The 7,552-nt window shown below is 42.9% G+C and overlaps 1 non-coding gene across 1 annotated transcript; it reads right to left on the minus strand.

Moving 5' to 3' along the window:
• Positions 1 to 7,049: 7,049 nt before the first annotated feature.
• TRNAL-CAA (transfer RNA leucine (anticodon CAA)) lies at positions 7,050 to 7,122 on the minus strand. The gene has a single exon. It is a non-coding gene; the product is annotated as a tRNA-Leu (tRNA).
• Between the last annotated feature and the right edge of the window lie 430 nt (positions 7,123 to 7,552).

Raw genomic sequence — 7,552 nt, forward strand, 5'->3', positions numbered from 1 at the left:
AGCAGGCATATCGTATTATGCAGCCGCAATTTTAGAAAGGAAGATATTGTAACCTGGGTTGGGATCCTCGCTTTCGAGCACATCCTCAAAGCCTGTGTTCTCTCTTAATTCCCAAAATGTAGAAATGTTGCAGTCACTAACTCTGCGAGATTGAACTGAAGGGTTGTGCGTTTTACTTTTCGATAAGGTTCCTGGCAAAAAAACACATGGTGGGTATCCATTGCGCGCACCTTTCTCACCGGGAACCTTGAGGTATAAATTAATTAATTAATTAATTAATTAATTAATTGATGTATCCAGGAACAACGGTCCGGGTGCCGACGCACAGAAAAACAAAAACAAAAAAAAATAAACACGTAAAACAACTACGGCTAAAATTATGCGATAAGGAATGGAATACATACCAGGGTTCATCCAGAAGTAAGGTTCCCAAAGAGCTCCAGCCACACGGGGAGGTGAGAGGCGAAATCCGGCAACACTGCTGCACGCAGCTGTTCCCCTACTCTCGATTCGCCCCGGCCGCGCTTCGCTGCGCAGCTCATTCTGGGCTCAGCAGCCGTCCGATATGGAGAGAGAGAGAGTAAAACATCTTTATTAATAATATTTGAATGGCGAGAGCAGTGTGGAAGCAACCCTCAGTCCAGGGTCCCTAAGATGATTCCGGCGATGTTTCGAGCCCGTTGTATCACCGCTTGGAGGACCGGTTCCCATTGTTGATCCAGCCAAGTGCGAGCTTAGTTCTGTAGTTCGCTTTTTGCACGCCAAAGGGACTCCACCCGTGCATATTCATCGGCAGTTGACAGAAGTGTATGGCGACAAGTGTATGTCCGTTCAACACGTTCGAAAGCGGTGCAGGGAGTTTAGTGCCGGTCGGAAGGAAGTCCACGACGAAGAACGGAGTGGAAGACCGTCAGTTTCGCAGGCGGTTATCGAGATGGTCCAACGCGAAGTGCTTCAAAACAGGAGGATCACCGTCTGTGAACTTGTTGCTCAGATTCCTGGGAGTTCTTACAGTACAGTGGAAAGAGCTTTGACTGAAAAATTGGGGTACCACAAGTGTTGTGCTCGATGGGTACCGCGGCTATTGACATCAGACCACAAGGAGAAACGCCTTGACTGTGCTCGCCAGTTTCTTCAAAAGTGTAAAGAAGATAAAGAAGGATTTTTGGACTCCATTGTTACGGGAGACGAAACGTGGGTGTTTCATTTCACTCCCGAGACGGAACAAAAATCCAAACAGTGGCGTCAGCCAGAGTCAGCGGTCGCAAAGAAGTTCAAACAAACTCCTTCTACTGGCAATGTCATGGCCAGTGTTTTGGGGGATCGTAAGGGGATACTGCTGATCGATTTCATGGAACGTGGCACAACAATCAACTCGGACAGTTATTGTGCAACACTAAGAAAACTCAGGCGAGCTATCCAGATCCGCCGGCGAGGACAACTGGCAGCCGGTGTAACGCTGCTTCACGACAACGCCTGACCTCACGTCTACCGTCAAGCCCAGGAACTTTTGACAAACTTTGGGTGGGCTGTCATGCCTCACCCACCGTACAGTCCAGACCTCGCGTCTAGTGATTATCACTTGTTCTCCAAGTTAACGGAACACTTGAGTAGCTAATTAACGCTTCCGGGGAGACGATGAAGTCAAAGAACAGATGAAACGCTTCCTCAACGGGTTGGCGGCGGAGTTCGACGAAATTGGGATACAGAAATTTGAGCACCGTCTACAAAAATGCACAGAAAAAGATAGCGATTATGTAGAAAAATAGAGCAAAGTTTCATCTTTCCAATGATGTAAATTTCTATGAGAATAAACAATGTTGTCTATTTCTAAAATTGATGGAAACCTTATTTCTGGATAGACCTAAAGCGAACTGGATAAACAGCTAAATAATGAAGAACAATACAGCAGTAACACACATTTTAGAAACGGGGAACATGTACGAAAGGAGAGAATTTATTGGAAGAAAGGAGCGCAACTAGAAAGTAGGCTCAAGAGAAAGTACGAAGCTCCCAACAGATAGAAGACAACATGCTTTGAAAGATAATAAGATGGAGAAAATGACAGTTGTAAAGATCTTACATTCTGTGTAGAGGCGAGTGTCCGCTGAAAGAGGCAGGCACGTGGAAGGGCCTGTGTTTCCTGGCATAGTCGTCTGTGGAACCCGTAACGAAACAGAAGTCAGCGGATCTGAATATGTACTAATTTCATGAGTGAGTTTGCATGAAAATACGACGACAGCACGGCTACGTACGTCTGCAGCTAAGTGGTGGTAGTGTAGAATGATTGTTCAGACTAATTCATTGGCGCGCGAGGTCAGAAAACGATGTTTATATATACTCATTAACCTTTTCTGCACACGCTCAGATAATATGCTACTTGAATTCATTGTGTCATTCCACACCATTGAGGCATGTTCAAGTGATGGAAGACATGCGGATGTGAGCAATTTGAGGAAGGGAAGTGGGGAACGGAATTTTCTTGTATGTCTGCGGACAACCAAGCGTGGGCAGGCCTCGTGTTGCTACACGCTTAACGTACTATCAAATTATTTAGACAAGAAAAAAAATCCTTTTTAGTGCACAAATCGGAGGAAGGAAGGAAGGCGGTGACAGGACAGAGCGCTCTGACCTGTCGCCTTCTTCCTTCCTTCCTACGATTTCAGCACTAAAAAGGATTTTTTTTCTTGTCTAAATAATGTTTCGCCAACCAGCCGAAGCAGCCACCCTTTTGCTGTACTATGAAAAAGCACACCGAGATGGTTTATTTCAGCAAGACTGGTCAACACTCAACGGTAAACATAATAAGGGCAGATAATATTAGGAGCGTTACGCGAATATAATTCTAGCTTTAGTTCTATTTAGAGTGAGCCCGTTCAACTGGCATCCTTCATAAAATGAGGATAGGTCGGACTGCAGAGCGCGGCAGTCTTCAATATTGTGTATCTCCTTAAATATTTCGATGTCGTCACAGTCAAGAAGAAATGAAGACTTTTGAATTGTTGAGGAAACGTCCTTGATTAAAATTAAGACGACGAGAAGCGGACCTTGGGGTACCTCACTGGATACGGTATATATATCTACAAAAGAAGATTGATCATTGACGCTCACGAAGCAGGACCTATCGAGAAGACAGCTGCGCAGCAGAGCTTGAATTGCAGCTTCAACACCGTAGTCTGCAAGCTTCTCGACCAATAGGGGATGATAGACTACGTCAAAGGCTTTGCTTCGCAGTACACAGCATCAACTTGCTACCGTCGCGTTAGGGGCGTTGAAACTTACATCATAAAGCTGACAAGGTTGGTGGTCGTTAAGCAGCCAGAAAGTAATTCACGCTGATTTGTAGCAAGAACAGTTTTTTGCACTGCATGAACAATGATATACTATTAATAGCCAATTTGAAAAGCTTGGAAACGGCGGAGAGAAGAGGAATTGGCCGATAGTTTGCGACATCCTCTTTGGCGCCAGATTTAAGGACACCAGAAACACGAGCCGTTGTCCAACACGCGTAAAATTGGAATTATTCAGACAGTTGTGAAATATTGATGTCAGCACTGCTACAAACATATTGCCGTAAACTTTGATAATGGCGGCCGGGATGCCACCTGGGCTGCAGGACAAAGCCCCCAGACACCTGGGGCATTCGCTGACAAGATTCTCGTCACAGAGTACCGAGTTGGAAGTTCCGGCAGAATAGCGAAGATGGTGGACAGTGCTGTCATGTGGCGGTTTATATATAGAGGTGAAATGGACAACGAAAAAATCACCAATCATTTTCACTTCTACAGCTCAGGAGTCGAGCAGATGGATAAGATCTCCGCGTTTGCTGGATTGCACACGAACGTGTCTCCAAAATCAATGGAGACTTGTGATCCGGTTTATAATAATAATAATAATAATAATAATAATAATAATAATAATAATAATTGTTTATTATAGTGCCCAGGAGCTGCTACGGAGCCTTCGTACTGGTGCACTTAAAAAGTAATGCGCGAAACAAAATGTACAGAGAAGACAAATGTAGATAATAAGAAATAGGGAAACAGAGACAAATAGGGGAACCTGAAACCTAGGAGGTGGGCGTGAAACGAAGTTAACCATACAGCATGATTATCTACATATATACAAAACACAGGAAATAAACTCTGAAATATTTCGATACAAGCAAAATGCGTATTAGGTGTTTTTTTTTTTTTTTGAGTCGAGCCATAGGACAGTCTCTAATGCAACAACGCGGAAACGCGGAATGCTGCCTGGTATACTTTTGCAGCACGGAAAATTGCCCGTGATCAAGAAGCTTTGGGCTATGTTTAATAACCATGAATAACCTTATAGACAAACAGAAGGTCAGATTTGATGCTTCTTGATTTTATAGGTATGAGTTGAAGTACCCGTGAGAAAGCTGCAGGGTGGTCGCTCAGTCTGGAAAAGCGGTGCTTGAAAGAAGATATCAATTTATTCTTGATGCGAACGAGGCCAGAATTAGATTTGCACGTTCCACCGCAGACTAAAGAAGGATACTATGGTAGTCGAAGGCACGCAGTAAAAAAAAAAAAATCAGAAAGGCAGCAGGGGAGTGGGAGTCATGGGTATACGACATAGAATTCCAAGAGCGCGAAGGGCACGTTGTTTCGCATATTCGGCATGTCAAGAGAAGATTAGCGCTTTGTCGAAGTACCCACCTTGGTCTTTTGTTTCATCGACACTGGACAATGGAGCATCCCTAAAGGTGTATGAAAACTGCACGTGGTGTGTGTTCCGCGTACGTATAACTTAATGTCATAGTTTTTGAAGCATTTAAGAGTAGCTTCTTGTCTCTGCACCAGTTTAAGAGTGAAAAAAAATGCCTTTTTGGAGATCAATGCAGTCGTGAACACTGACAGTCTTAAATGGCTTTAAGTCGTCAGCATATAGAAGGAATGAGGAGTGTTGAATTGCTGACGAAATGCCATTTATGTACATTAGGAATAATAATAAATATGATGATGATGAACACTGCGGGATCAATATTTCACATTATTGCTGACACGGAAAAGGCCTCAAATTGAAGAAGGGCTGGTATCACTAGCACTGAGCATTTTGCTGAATCCCGGAAGCATGAAGGCCGCAGCAGCTGGCGGTGCATCCGAGTGCGGGCGATATCGGCCGCGCGCCCTCTATCTTATCCCGCCTAGCCGAACGTGCCTGCACCCAAAGCTGGACGCCGGTGCAAGCTGAGGTCACTCCTCGACTGCGGGAGCGCGCGCACGTAGTGCGTTTAGCACTCGGCAAGCAGCTGCGTACATAACGATACACCCAGCGAGTGCGGTGCAGCTCCCTGTGCTTTGCCCTATCCGCGAATGCTCATACAAACATTTCATCGCCGATAACAACAGGCAAACAAAAAAAAAACACACAAAGAATCTCCTCTGGGGGTTATTTAAATGATGCGCAAGCATTTGCTACTAATCACCTGCTGTTTCGTAGTCGTTTCCATGAAACACGCAAGCTGCTATTTGATGTCTAAAAGATGTCTTGAACGGCTAATTCAAAAGCCTAGTAGCTGTCTTGATCAAGACATTTTGTAGCCATGGACGTCTAGAAGTACTTCAGTAAGCCCTGCTAACGTTACGCTAAAAGTTGGCTAATGGACAGCTTGACAAGAACGACTGAAGACTTTTATTAGACATTCCCTCAAATTTTTGCGGCAGCTGTTACAGTAACACGACGTTTGCCCACAGTTACAATTTATTTTAAACGAGGCATGGACATCAGAAAAAAAAAGTTTATATTGTCGGATAGAGTGATGCAGAGGTAGTTTTTCCAGATGTGCCATGGGAATAGTGTAGTACAGCCTCATTGGTTAATTTGCGCTTTTAATTAGACCAATCAATTGAATGCCACCTGTCAGAATTATTTTGCAAATAAAACGGGATCTGTATTGTATGCTGATATAATTCCAATGTTCACTCATTGACCTAAACAAGAACATCTCTGCATGAAACACGTCATTATTGACAAAACTTCGCCCTGCTGGGTCTCCACCAAATTGAAATAGTTTCTAGCAAAGAAAAATTTTGTCAGTGATGCTGCAGTTCAGGCAAAAATTACATCCTTGTTTCAGCTACAGGGGGCACAATAGCCTTACACCAGTATACGAAACAGAACACTGTGCTGCAATGAGTTAAGAAATAAAGGATAGTACACATCTAGAAAAACACTCTGCGAACCACTCTAACTAGCAATATAAATATATTTTTTCTGATGTCCATGCTTCATTTAAAAGCAAATTGTAACTTACTTTCTGGGTGCCTCTTGTAAAGTAGCGCCGCATGCTTGCACAGCATCACGCAGAAATAATGGCAAGTTCTTCAGCATACCATCCATTATTGAATTCCTTGTATGTTGCATGTTACAAGAACTGAAAGATAAATCATAATATGCTGTTATTTTTTTTTTCATAAACTGTATGATGAGCTTTTCATGCATAAAAGGTGATTGCAAGCGAAAATGCAGCAAGGTATCAACTTCACACCATGTCACATACTCATACTTTATTACCTAATAAATTAGAAAAGATGCAGAAAGTGTAATTAATGAGAGTGACAAATAGCAGCAAAGGTGATCATGGATAAATCTTGAAGATGATTGCCGCCGCTGCCAGAGTAGGCCAGCCTTCGTAGGAGAGCACTTGCTGCACACAAAAGCTTGCTGTCATAGGCCACGCGTGACGGTTCTTGTAGACATAGGAAAGCAATACCTGCACAGAACAGGAAAAAAAGGCAAGGGAAGAAATGGGAATGTTGAAATTGGAACTTCAATTAGCAATATGTGCTAAGTAAGAAGTTTGGCTCACATTAAAAATAAATTTAAGCACTCCCATTTCTCTTAAATTACGGGTATCTTAAGGTATGTATGCGATGATGTTTAAAATGACTAGTATATTTCCTATCATAAGAAGCCAACAAACACTGACACCAAGGACAACATAGGGGAAATTACTTGTGCTTAATAAATTAAATAAAGAAACGATAAATTAATGGAAATTAAAGTGGATGAAAAAAACACCTTGCCGCAGGTGGGAACTGAACCCACAACCTTCGCATTTTGCGTGCTATGCTCTACCAATTGAGCTACAGCGGCGTCATTTTCCCATCCACTTTCTTGGGTATTTATGTGTCCTAGTCGAACGCTGGGAGTGTTAGCCAGCGCCACAACTCAGAGACCTTGTTCCTGGCATATAGTCATTAAGTTGCATAGCAGAGTCAAAGTCAGCCTTTAATTTATTGTATGGTGTTTTGTGGCTAAAAAGCCACTTATCAACCTGTCAAACAAGTCTGAGAAGCTTCCTGCAAAATATAATCAGTTTAAAACTATAATTCACTCTGCAGGTAAATGATGTACTAACTTAATTAAAAAGTTAAATAGCGTTTTATATTGTTGAACTAAAAGCAAGTTTGGCATTTTGCACTGCCTAGCTGTTGCCTTTCTTTCAAACTTAAACATGACACAGTACAGAGTAAGCAGGTGTAGCATGCAAAGGAGGACTGGTAATAAAGTAGTGTTCCAAAGC

The sequence above is a fragment of the Dermacentor variabilis genome, chromosome 1, assembly GCF_050947875.1.
Source record: "Dermacentor variabilis isolate Ectoservices chromosome 1, ASM5094787v1, whole genome shotgun sequence".
Lineage (NCBI taxonomy): Eukaryota > Metazoa > Arthropoda > Arachnida > Ixodida > Ixodidae > Dermacentor > Dermacentor variabilis.